Raw genomic sequence first — 12,765 nt, 5'->3', positions numbered from 1 at the left:
GTTCTTTTAGCAGCCCGTGGGACTTTCAATATTTTTCACCAGAACTTCCATTCACATGCATCGATTCTTCAAACGATGGTATTTTCCATTTCTTCACATGCATGTGAATGCTGGACAGTTAACAAGGAACAACACAGATGAATGGATGCATTTCAAGATCCTACGGAGCAGTTCTACTCCGGTGCTGTCAGGTACTATTGAATGAGCTCTCACCCACAGTGACTGCGTACAACAGAACGAGCACTGCCCGGTCCTGCGCAGCCTCGCAGCTGTTCCTCTCTGCTTGAGCCCGTGGATGCAGCCGCTGTGGTACTCCAGCTCTGCAGGGCCCTTCCTCGTTTTTGATGCCCCTCCACTTTACCAAGCATGATGTCTTTCTCCATGGACAGATCTCTCCTGAGAATAGGTCCGAAGTATGTAAGACAAAGTCTTGCCATCCTTGCCTCTAGGGAGCACGTATTCTAATACAGATGTTTGTCTTTTAGCAGTCCATGGTACTTTCAATATTGCTCTCCAGCACCACAGTTCAAATGCACCAGTTAATCTACAGGCTTCCTGATTCAATGTCCAACGCTCACATGCATATGATGCGATGGAGAATACCATGGTTTGGGGTCAAGTGCCCCCTAGTCCCCAAAGAAACATCCCTGCTCTTTAATCTACCGAAGAGTTCTGATGCAGCGGATTTACCCAATGCAATATGATTTTTCATCTCCCGGCTGCTGCTTTCATGAGCATTGGCTGTGGATCCAAGTGAGACAAAATCCTCGACAACCTGTTCTTCACTATTCTCCATGTATCACATTACAGTTGTGTGTAATTTCCGTCTTCCTCACATTGAGCTGTAATCCAGACTGAAGTCTACAATCTTGGATTGTCATCAGCAAGGGCTGCAAGTCTCCCTCACCATCAGCAAGCAGAGTGTGTCATCTGCACACTGCACGTTGTTAAGAAGCCTTCCTCCAAACCTGATGCCACACTCTTCTTCATATAATCCAGATTCTCTGGTTATTTGCTCAGAATATAGATTGACCAAGTATGGCGAGAGGCTACAAACTAACACACATCTTTCCTGATATTGAGCCATGCTGTATCTCCTTGTTCTGTTCATACATCTGCCTCTTGCTCCGTGTACAAGTTCCTCATGAGCACAATGAAGGGCTCTGGAATTCCTATTATTTTCAAGGTTACCCACAGTTTATTGCAATCCATACAATTGAATGATTTTGCATAGTTAATGAGATACAAATGAACATATATCTGGTATTCTCTGCTTTTAGTCAAGATCCATCTGGTATAATCAATAATATCCCTTGTTCCACGTCTTCTTCTGAATCCGGTCTGAAATTCCGGCAGCTCCCTGTCTATGTGCTGCTGTTACTGTTGTTGGATGATCTTAAGTAAAATTTTACTGTGTGCGATGTTAATGGTATTGTTCTATAGTTTGAGCGTTTTGTTAGGTTCTTCTCTATACATGTGCGTTTGTCATGAGTTGGAATCAACTCCACAGTAAGTAACAACAGCTACAACCACGACCTGGCATCCAGTAAGAAGATAAACTTCCTGGTAAACAGTAACAATTCAATAATTAGTGACAGAAGAAGCTGCTAATTTGACATCTTTTATTGGGAAAAATAAGATATGTGTTTTATAAGAATCTACACAAAAACCACCCTTCTGTTTTCTTTACAATTTTACAAACAGCATACTTTGAATCTAATTATAATTTTAATACCTTAGGAAAATGATAAAAGTATTTTATTTTACAATTAAAATCATTCCTTGTACAGCATAGTGAGAGCTACTCTTCTAGTTTGCAAGTTTCTTCTTGGTCACCATCAAGGATAATTAAGTGGCAGCTTCCGTAAGTCTAAGAATGTGGTTTAATGAGAATAAAATTGGGAAACCATGTAGTTTTGGGTTTAAAATTGTCAAATGAAGAAGACAGGATGTAAATGTGAGCAGAGATTGAGAAATCTGGAACACTATTGCTTAGGTATATGGGATTAGTTTCATGTAAGGTATGTTTCTTCTACACAGCACATAGACGGGGTCTGTTTTCTTTTCTGCTACTGTCTCTTGACTTGTGTATTTAATCTGGTTACATTCAGAGTCATTATTGATAGGTATGAATTTATTGCTGTCATTTTACTGCATTATTTTTAGTGGTGGTATTGATTTATCTGTTCATCATAAATTTTGGGGGCAGAGTTTATTTTATTTGTGGGTTTCCTTGTCATATTTCTCTTTGCTATTGGTTTACTATTTATTGGGCCTTTGTGATTTTCTTCTATTTATTTTGATGAGACTTTTCCCTGTTTTTGAGATTACCGCTTTCATTTATTATTTTCTTCCCACGTTTAAAAAACACCAGTTTTCTCTTGCAATCTCCTTGATTTATTTTATGTTCAAATGTTTTGTATTTGAACTATCCCCTCTACTGTGAAACTGTCTTCATTGCAGAACAATATCTCTGGCTCCCTTTTTGAAGTCTTACAAATTTGTCTTACTTCCATATTGAGCTTTAGTGTGTTTATTTCTGGGTGATGATGTCTTCTATGTTGATCTAAGCTTTGTTTCTCTTGTTGGTGGTGGTTTATTGTGCAAAGAACTGCCCTTAGTTAATTTAGTGTGCCAACCTGGCTAACAAACACATGTGGGGTCAATTGAAGGGCGGAGGGATAAATGGCTCAGTGAGCCTCGCCTTTCGAGTTCTCGGGTCTCTTGCTTTCTGATGGTCAGACCAGGTGGCAGCTGTCTTAGCCAGTTCCCTGCTTTAGCTGGCAAGGCTCACTTCCTTCAAGACATCCCTGAGGAAAAGCCACATGGACCTACCATAATGCATTCCTGGGTGCTGGAGCAGCCTTGTGCAGACACCTGTCAGCACTGAGATGGTTACACATTCACCGACTCAGCTTTCCTCCTGCTGTCAGTGTCATTGCATCTGTTTTGAGAGATGGAGGAGGACCTTGTGGGTTGGAGTTGGACATATGGGTTAATGGGTTAGTGTTGGACTTGTGGGTTTGGCAGCACTGGGTTGGGATATTTTCTTGATATGCACTTACCCTTTATATAAAACTCTCTCTTATACATGAATTTCTGTGGATTTGTTTCTTTAAAGTACCCAGACTAACACATGTGGTAAGAATTTTTTTCCCTCAGAATTTTATCTGTATCTTCCCAGTGCCTTCCTGCTTGCATGGTTTCTGTTGAAAACTCAGAACGTAGTCTTACTGATTCCCCTCTGTGTGTAATTTTCTCTTTTCTTAAGTTTCTTTCAGGATTCTTTTCTCTTATTTGATGCTGGAAACTTTGACTAGGTGTGGAATCATCTCTAATCCATAGACCCCTGGAAAATTAACTAAAGGCAGTGGTTGCTTCAGGCTTTGCTACCTCCCCCACCTCACCCCCACCCCCACTCCACACACACAAACACACCCAGCTCCTGTTCTTTTTTTTCCTTTTTGTTGTTGTTGTTGTTGTTTTGAGAAACCATCGGTGGAAAGACACACCATGCAAAAGGCATGGAATCATCCCCAAATCTCCACCATCCCTGTGGAATAGAAATTGCTGTCCACACCTTTAGGTACCTGTGGCTGCAGTCTGATTGCATGCAATCTGTGGAGGCCTTTCATTAACAAAAACTGATGACTGATTGGACTACTTTGAATTTTACAGCCCAAGCATATCCTTTGAAAGGCAGAGGAGTATACGACTAAGAGACCTTGTCTGGTGTCATCACTGATTATAAAGATCGATTTACATGCTGTTGACGCTAAACCAATGGACATAGGTAACTGGCTCCCCTGTTTAAAGTTCGAATCCAGTGTTGTGCAAATTATCAAAACAAGACATGTCAACTTTTATCATCTACCTAGGGAAGGAACCCATAAAAAGGTTTGTGTGGGGAGCGGGCACCTATAAAAAATAAAATCCCTAAAACTGCAGGGGTGTACATTCTAAAGGTATATTTCCTGTTGAGTTCAAGAACTTTAAAATAAAAAGAAAACCTTCAGTTTTGAAACCACTAGGGTAGAGCAAAGACATGTGAAATATATGGCACCAGAAATTCCAACAAAAAATATTAAAACAAAATACAACAATATAATTTATCAAATTGATATGTAAATACAAAGGTACGTATTTTTTTTAGTATTAGGGGGTCTCATTCATACATGCATGTATTTTATTCTAACCAAAATATGTTTGTTGTTTAAACATGTCTCAGTGATAAGTAAATGGCTAAAAACAAGGTCTCTTAAATGTTCATTTAACCTTTTCTCATTAGGGCACCTTCCTCTACCATCACCCCTCACCCAAAAGTCCACTTCAAACAGTGACCTATGAAGGAATCTGGTAAGCCAGCTCCATTCAAAGGTCAGTTTAGAGCATTACAGCCACCAACTTTGGAATTCCAAAAGGGTCATCTTGACCTATTTTCTAAAGGTCACAGATGATTGTGAAGATTTTTAGGAATAGGTTTTAGGAAAATTGAAACTTCATTCATGAAAAAAAGACCAGGAAACGTGTGCCAAAGTTTTTGTTTGGTTTTTCTATCAAGGCAATGCACTGGCTCATTCTTCCAGGGCATCATTGGCGTCCAAGAATTTCACTGAAAAATCTTCATCCATTCTACAATGCTGATCATGTCCTTTCAGATTTCTCTGTCTTTTCAAAAATAAACTAACATTTCAAAGGAACATGATTAGAATCACTTAAAACTGCCCAGACTGCCCTTTTGAGATGGCACAGATTGACAAACACAAAATTCTTAGGAGGAAAGCTCAGAGAAATGGAAACATTACTTTCAGAAACATATATACCTAGAAGGAGATGTCAAGAAACAATAATAGTTTTACAAGTTAATATTTATTTAAATAAAGGTTTCTATAATTTTGTCAATACTTTTTTGTATTACCCTTGCAAATCCTTTCTATGGGAGTCACTATCTGCATTAGAACTCAAGCTAATGTTAATTAAATAAACTTTCAGGGTTGTAAAATAAAATAAAAATTCATAAAACAATTAAGGTGTTCCAACAAGGGCCCCAAAATGTAATGGAATAATTAAATAACAGGAAAATAAAAGTTAATAAATGAAGCTTTTAGATGTTTAGAAATAAAAACTATAGTTAGTTAAAATTAAAGTACACTGAATGAGTCTAAATGCAGAATAAACATGTAACTTATTACTGAATTGAAGAATAAGTTTGAAAAACATTTATCCATTTATCACAGAAAGATAAGTGTGAGGCAAATCTTAATAAAATATTATGTAGATGACAGAACGAAAAGTTACCTATTCTCAGGTCATGTAAACATCTAATATGATTTCCCAGCAATGTTGGGAGGTGACTGTCTAATACTTATAAACTAACACTCCCCTATTTGTACATTAAAAAAAATTTCTTCAGAGGAAGCTCCACGCTAAAAGTCAAATATTTCTGCTATCCAGCAATATTCCTCAGTTACTCTGATCTGACAGGCTCTCTATAATGGCGTTGTTAACGTTACTGAAATACTCCATTGGACTTCATACTGACACACCTGGAATGAGAGGAAGCAGATGACTGCACACCCAGTGTGTGGACTTTGAAGACATTGAACCCTGGATCAGAAGTCTTGATTTTGAGGTTGCCCAAGAATTGGCAACCTAAGACTAACATACATTTGTCAATCCTGAATCATCTTTACTATGTGTGACATGTATTATTTCTGCAGACATACAAGGGGGTACATGCCCCCCAAATGGAAAAAAAAGTAGCTGGGCAGAGCTTTCATAGTGTGCATTTTTCTCACTAGGCAAAAATCTAGTGCACCTAGTGACATCACCTGGGAAGGTTCCCTTTGGCCTCAGTGAATGTTTTTGTAAAAGCAGTTTTACACAAACCTCATTTTTTTTTTTTGTGATAGCTGATTTAAGGGAACAGAGTAGGGCTGTGAAATTTTGTTTCCAGTGAGGGAAAAATGCCAAAGAAACTGTTGTGATGTTGAACACAGCTTCCCAGTACAGCACTATGGGAAAAATTCAAGTTTACAAGTGTTTTTCTCATTTCAAAAAAGGTGAAATATTGCTTAATGACAAGCCCCATTCTGGAAATCTGTCAACTTCCCAAATGGATGAAAATGTCAACTCGCAGGGTATTTGGAGTTGGTTCCAACAGGTCAGACTGTTAATCAAGCTTTCTATTAGAGGCTCTGAAAAGATTGCTTAACAGTGTGAGACCAAAAAGGCCTGATTTGTGGCAGACGGGGGACTGGTTTTGCCACCACGACAATGCACCTGCTCACGGAGACATGTTCGTGCACCAGTTTTTGGCAAAACACACACACACACACACACACACAACTGCATGCCTCTCTTATCCCATGCACCTTACTGATCTGACCTTTCTCTGTGTGACTTCTTTTTGAAATGAATAAAGAGGGACATGAAAAGATAACAATTTGGCAATGTAAAGAGGTAAAGAAATAATGAGGGTTGGGCTGTCAGCCATCCAAACAGATGAGTTTGAAAAATGTTTCCAAGAATGGAATCTCAGATTTGACAAATATATTAAGTGCAATGGGAAGTACTTTGAAGGTGATAAGGTTGTTGATTCCCCCCACCAAAAAGTTAAATACATAGCCTTGAAAAGAAAATATTCCAGTTTGGGGAAGGTACCCCCTTGTAGTTTTTCACTAGTGAATCAACATTATGAAACTGTTTTGCCTTGCTTCTAACTCCCGTTGTGATTTCAGTAGTGCTCAGGAAATCACTGAACATGCCATGTAACTTAGTCTAATAAACTTTCTTATCAAGTACGTATTCCTTTCCACACTAGTATTTTAAATTCTATATCCATATCTGGATTAAATATATTATTGATAAAATGACAAAATGTGCCAACTATATGACCCATGTTATTTTTCAAGAACCTGATATTGCTGCCTCTAGTGTAAACTAAAAATACCCAAACTCGCTGCCGTCAAGTCTGTGCCTGCTCATCGTGGTCCTCCACGGCTGGGTGAAACTGTGCCTGTGAGTCTGAGTCTTTAACTCCTCATGGGAGTAGAAGACCCCACCACTCTCTTATAGCAGCTGGAGGTTTCAAACTTCTGACCTTGTGGATTACAACTAAGACTGTCATCACTACACCATCAGGGGTCCTCTAAAGTAGACCAATGATATAAACATTAAATATGTGAATGGATTTTGAGTTTGAACTTAATCATAAGTCCTGATCTCAGAACAACCTGTTATGATGTGACCCTGCCCAATCCTTGCCCTCACAAAGTGATCACTGAAGATACAGGTGCTAGAACAAAGTGTAATGAAGAAATCAGATAGTCCCTGGCCATGAGATTGAATATGTGATCTTAAAGGCTTGCTTTAAATAAGCAACCAGCTAACTGAGGTGCCAGTTTAGTCCACATGGAAGAAGCATACCAGTTCATGTGATCCAAGGGTTTCAAATAGTGCAACCCAAGATCTAGAAGAGAATGTAGCTTAAATTCTGAAAAACAGTTTGAAGAAGGATAAGGATGACAATGAAAGTCCAAAATCCATGTGCAGAGTGGATGGAGCCTCCACTGATTTCCTCAGGCCACTGAAGAGGAATGTGAACAGTCTTGTTTACACCCAGGGAATCGGAAAGTGGCTCTCTGCAGAGACTGTTTGACTTAAATTTAACCTCTTACCATTTGCTTTACCTTTTAACCCATTTTTAACTGTCCTGGTTTTTATTACTTTCTATTTTCTATTGGAATGAGATTTTTCTGTCTTATTTTATTGCTGCTAATTTCCCTCCGTCTCTCTGTCATGTATATATATGTATATGTGTGTATATATGTGTGTGTGGAGTCAGACACGGGAAGCTGAGAGGTCATGGGAAGCTAATAACAATAATTGCAGGAATAAAGAAAACGTTCCAAACTTGGCTGTCACAATGATCTCACAACTCATTTTGATGTATTTGAACCACTGATGGATATATATGAATGATATGTCAATAAAACATTTTCTAATCAAGACAGTTATATCAATTTCTGGTATATTTTCCAGAACCAGTTATTGAAATTGTTTTAGAGAGGTGATGGTTAAGAATTATAGACTTTATCTTTCCTCAAAACCATTTTATTGGGAGTTGATACAGATAGTGTATAACTCCATAGTTCAATCACATCAAGCAATGTTGTACACTTGCTGCCAGCATCAGTTTCTTTCTTTCTTTTCTTAAGATAATTTTATGGCCTTCTCTTTTTTTGCTGTTGGATTTTTTTGTGCTGTTGCTATTGTTTTGGTATTTGTTTTCTTTTGTTGTTGTGTTTTGCTTTGCATTATTTTTGTGTTTATTATCGTCTCTGCATGTCTATGTAGATAAGCGGAATAAGCAATCTGGAGGAGAAAGCATCAGATTAAAGGTTCTGTGGGAGGCATGGGAGAGGGGAAGGTGGGGGAAAGGAAGGAGAGTGCCAACAAAGGAAGAACAAGTGAGCTAAACATTAATGGTGGGGAGGGCATTGGATGGTGCCCTTGGTCAAGGGCAATGTAGCCAAGAGGAATTACTGAAACTTGAAATAAGACCGAACATGATAGTGGGACAAGAGGAAAGTAGAAGAAAATAGAGAAAAGAACTAGGCGGCAAAGGACATTTATAGAGGTCTAAATGCAGGCATGTATATATGTAAATACATTTATATACAACAATATAGGACTAGATCTATGTACATATATTTTTATGTTAATTATTAAGGTAGCCAATGGACATTGGGCCTCTATTCGAGTACTCACTCAATGCAAGGACACTTTATTCTACTGACATGGCATTCTGTGATGTTCACCTTTCCTGAGATGATCACTGAAGACACAATATCAGGAATCAAAGAACAAAAATTCATATCATTGGGTGCACACCTCCATGATATGATCGCCAAGGACAAACGGGTGCATAAGCAAATGTGGTAAAGAAAGCTGATGGTGCCCGGCTATCAAACGATATAGCGTCTGGGGTCTTAAAAGCTTGAAGATAAACAAGTGGCCATCTAGCTGAGGAACAAAAAAGTCCACACGGAAAAAGCACATCAACCTGTGTGATCATGAGGTGTCAATGGGTTCAGGTATCAGGCATCAAAGACCCAAAACAAAACAAAAAAGTAATATCAATGTGAATGAGGGGGAGGACAGAGTGGATACTCATCTGTAGTCTATTGGACTACCCTTTCAGAGGGGTCTCAAAGAAGAGATGAGCCAGTCAAGGTGTCACATAGCAAGGACAAAACACACAACTTTCCTCTAATTCTTTAATGCTTCCTCCCCCATAATATCATGACCCCAATCCTACCTTACAAATCCAGTTAGACCAGAATATGTACACTGGTTCAGATAAGCACTTATAACACAGGGAATCCAGGAGAGATAAACCCTCAGGACCAATAATGAGAGTAGTAATACCAGGAGGGTTGGGGGAAGGTGCGGCATGGGAAGGAGGGGAACCAATCACAATGATATAACTCCCTCCCAGGAGGCCGGACAACAGAAAAGTGGGTGAAGGGAGACATCGGTCAGTGTAAGACAAGAAAAAATAATAATTTATAAATTATCAAGAGTTCATGAGAGAGGGAGTATGTGAGAGGGAAGGAGAGGAAAAAAAGGAGGAGCTGCCACTGAGGACTCAAGTAGAAAGAGAATTATTTTGAAAATGATGATGGCAACATATGTACAAATGTGCTTGATACAATGGATGGATGTATGGATTGTGATAAGAGCTGTATGACTCCCCAGTAAAATGATAAAAAGTGGGGTTCTGTATAAAAGAATTTCAAATCATTAAAACATCCAGGCTTACTAGACTCATTGAGTCTGAAGGAACCCACCCCCCAGCCCCCTTAATCTATTGCTCTGAGAAGCAATAGATTATCTCCTTTTTTAAAGGAGAGAAAGGATGAAAGAAAAATATTCCTAATAATTAGAAAGCATGATTTATGAGGACAAAGTGCATTAGTAATTATAATAAAATAGGTTGATCCAAATTTCAACAAAATTCTACCCAGAACAATTTTAAAGGAAAAGAACAAAGCAGGAGGTCTCATATGGCTGGATCTCAAAACATGTTATACAACCACAGTAATCAAAAGACACTGGTATGGTTACGTGACCAATACACAGACCCACGGAGTACAAGTCATTCATAGATGGACAGCTGATATTTTCAAGATGAGTCAAAGTCCATGCAAAGGAGAATAAGTAGCCTTTATTTGCACAAAAATGAAACACGCTCCTTACTTAATACCAAACACAAAAACTATCTCAAAATGAATCAAAGACTTAAATGTTATATCCAAAATTTTCAAGGTCCTGAAAGATAATTTGGGGACAAACTATGCTTTTTCCAGTAACAGGTTTCCAAATTCTACTACAAATGCACAAGCCAGAGAAGACAAGCTAGATCACTCAGACTTCATATAAATTAAATTCTTAGGTCTATAAAAGATTATCAAAAGAGACTACAAATTGGGAATGGTTTTCCTCAGTAATATGTCTGATAAAGATCTAATCTCTAAAGTATATAGAAAACACCAGCAATTAAGCAACAGAAAAGACAAACAGCTCAATTTAAAAGTATGCAAAAGGCATAAACAGTTTACCAATGAGGAGATTCAACAAACACATGAAACGATGTTTACAATCATTTGCCCTCTGAGAGATCCTAATCAAAATGACAAGGAGGTGCCATCTCATCTCTGAGAAAAAAAAATAACTCTAATAAAAACAAAACAACACAGAAAACAGCAAATGCTGCTTAGGATGAGGAAAGCTAAAACTTGCTCTATTCCTGAATGGACTGGAAAATTCTTGAATCGTTATGTAAAATGGCATAAATATCCTGAAAAATGTAGAAATAGAAGTACCTGATTCCACTCTCATGTATATATGGAAAAGCACTAAAACTACTAACACCGACAGATATGAGGGAGCTTCAAAAATTCTTGAAAAAGTATGATTGATATACAATTTAATTTTCCATAAACTTTTGAAGCCCTTTATAATTGTACCCCAAAGACCTCAACGAAACCAAGTAAACAAAACCTCGCAGCTGTGTGTCGATTCTGACTCACAGAGCGGCTGTAAGACCGAGCAGAGATGTACCTTTGGGTTTCTGAAGTGGTGACTCTGGGTAGCAGGAAGCCTCCCCTGTTTCCTTTGGAGTAACTGTTCGGTTTGAACTTCCGCCTTGTGGTTAGCAGGGTAACACGTAACCCACTATGCCACAAGTGCTCCTTTGTCTATTGCAGCTTTATTTTAATAGCAAAGAGAAGGAAAGAACCTCAATGTCCAGCAATAGATGAATGGATAGATAAACAGTAGTGCATAAGTAATATGGGACAATATGCAGCCATAAAGCTCTCGAAATATACTGTAATGTGGAGGACATTACTCTAAGTGAAATATTTCGATCAAAACAGATGAATACTGTGTAATCTCACTATTACTAAGAGAGAAACAAGCATACATCAAGAAAGCATCATTCTTTGGTGGTTCGTTGGGAGGGAGAGTGGGAAAAGCAACACCAAATGAAGGTGAGGTCAGCACAGCTTGACCAAGGTAAACCATGGCACTAAGAAATCAACAAGATAATCGACTGTTTGGGTAAAAGCCACACAATGTGTGCACTTTCTCAACAACTGTCCTAACAACCAAGAATGGGCAGGCTTGGTTCCATAGGTCCATATAAGAAGCTGGGCGATATGAAAAACGTGGCACCGGCATTACGGAACGGCTGATTAACAATCTGCAGATGGTACAACCTTTCTTGTTGAAAGCAAAGAAAATCAGAGACCACCGCCTTGAAAACGGATTACCCCTCAATGGAAAGAACACAGATACTCTCAACACTGGACCCATAGACAGCATCGTGATAATTGTCAAGCAATTTATTTTACTTGCCTCTACAAACAAGGCTCATAGAAGCAGCAGTTAAAAATCAAACACCGCATTTAAGGCATTGAGCAGATCTGTGAAAGACCTCTTTAAGTGTGAAAGGGCAAAGAGTCCCTTTGAAAACGGAGGCCGCCTGACTAGCATTTTCAACCCCCCTCATATGCTTGTCAAAGCTGGGGGAAACGAGGAAGAGCAGAGCAGAGCGGATGCATCTCAGTGATGCGGTTGATGAAGAATACTGAAACTGTCATGGGCTCCAGCAGATCAAATACATCTCTCTTGGAAGAAGTGTGCTCCCTAGCAGGGATGCTGGTGAGACTTCGTCTTCCATATTTTAGATGTGCTCTCAGGAGAGAGCAACAGTCGTGGAAGGAAGACACCACGCTTGGTAAAGTTGAGAATCACAGCAAAAGAAGAAGGTCTTTAGGAAGGAATTCAACAGTGGCAGCAATAATAGCTTCAAATATAACGATTGTGAGGAGTCATGGAACCAGGCAGTGTTTCAGTCTATTGTACAAAGAGTCATTGTTAAAACTGACTTGAAGGTGCCTAGCAACAATAACAAACACACACACATCCATGCATTTACATACAGATATATATGGATGTGCATATATAAAAAATTCTCTCGGGAAGGGAGGGGAAAGAAAGAGGACCTGATGAAAAGGGCTTAAGTGGAGAGCAAATGCTTTGAAAATGATGAGGGCGAGGAATGCACAGATGTGCTTTACACAATTGATCTATGTATGGATTGTGATAAGAGTTGTATGAGCCCATAATAAAATGTTTAAAAAGAAAAAAAAATTCTCTCAAAACCAAACTCACTGTCAGCGAGTCAATGAGGAC

The sequence above is a fragment of the Tenrec ecaudatus genome, chromosome 1, assembly GCF_050624435.1.
Source record: "Tenrec ecaudatus isolate mTenEca1 chromosome 1, mTenEca1.hap1, whole genome shotgun sequence".
NCBI classification, from domain to species: domain Eukaryota; kingdom Metazoa; phylum Chordata; class Mammalia; order Afrosoricida; family Tenrecidae; genus Tenrec; species Tenrec ecaudatus.
Note: the sequence above shows the minus strand (reverse complement) of the source record.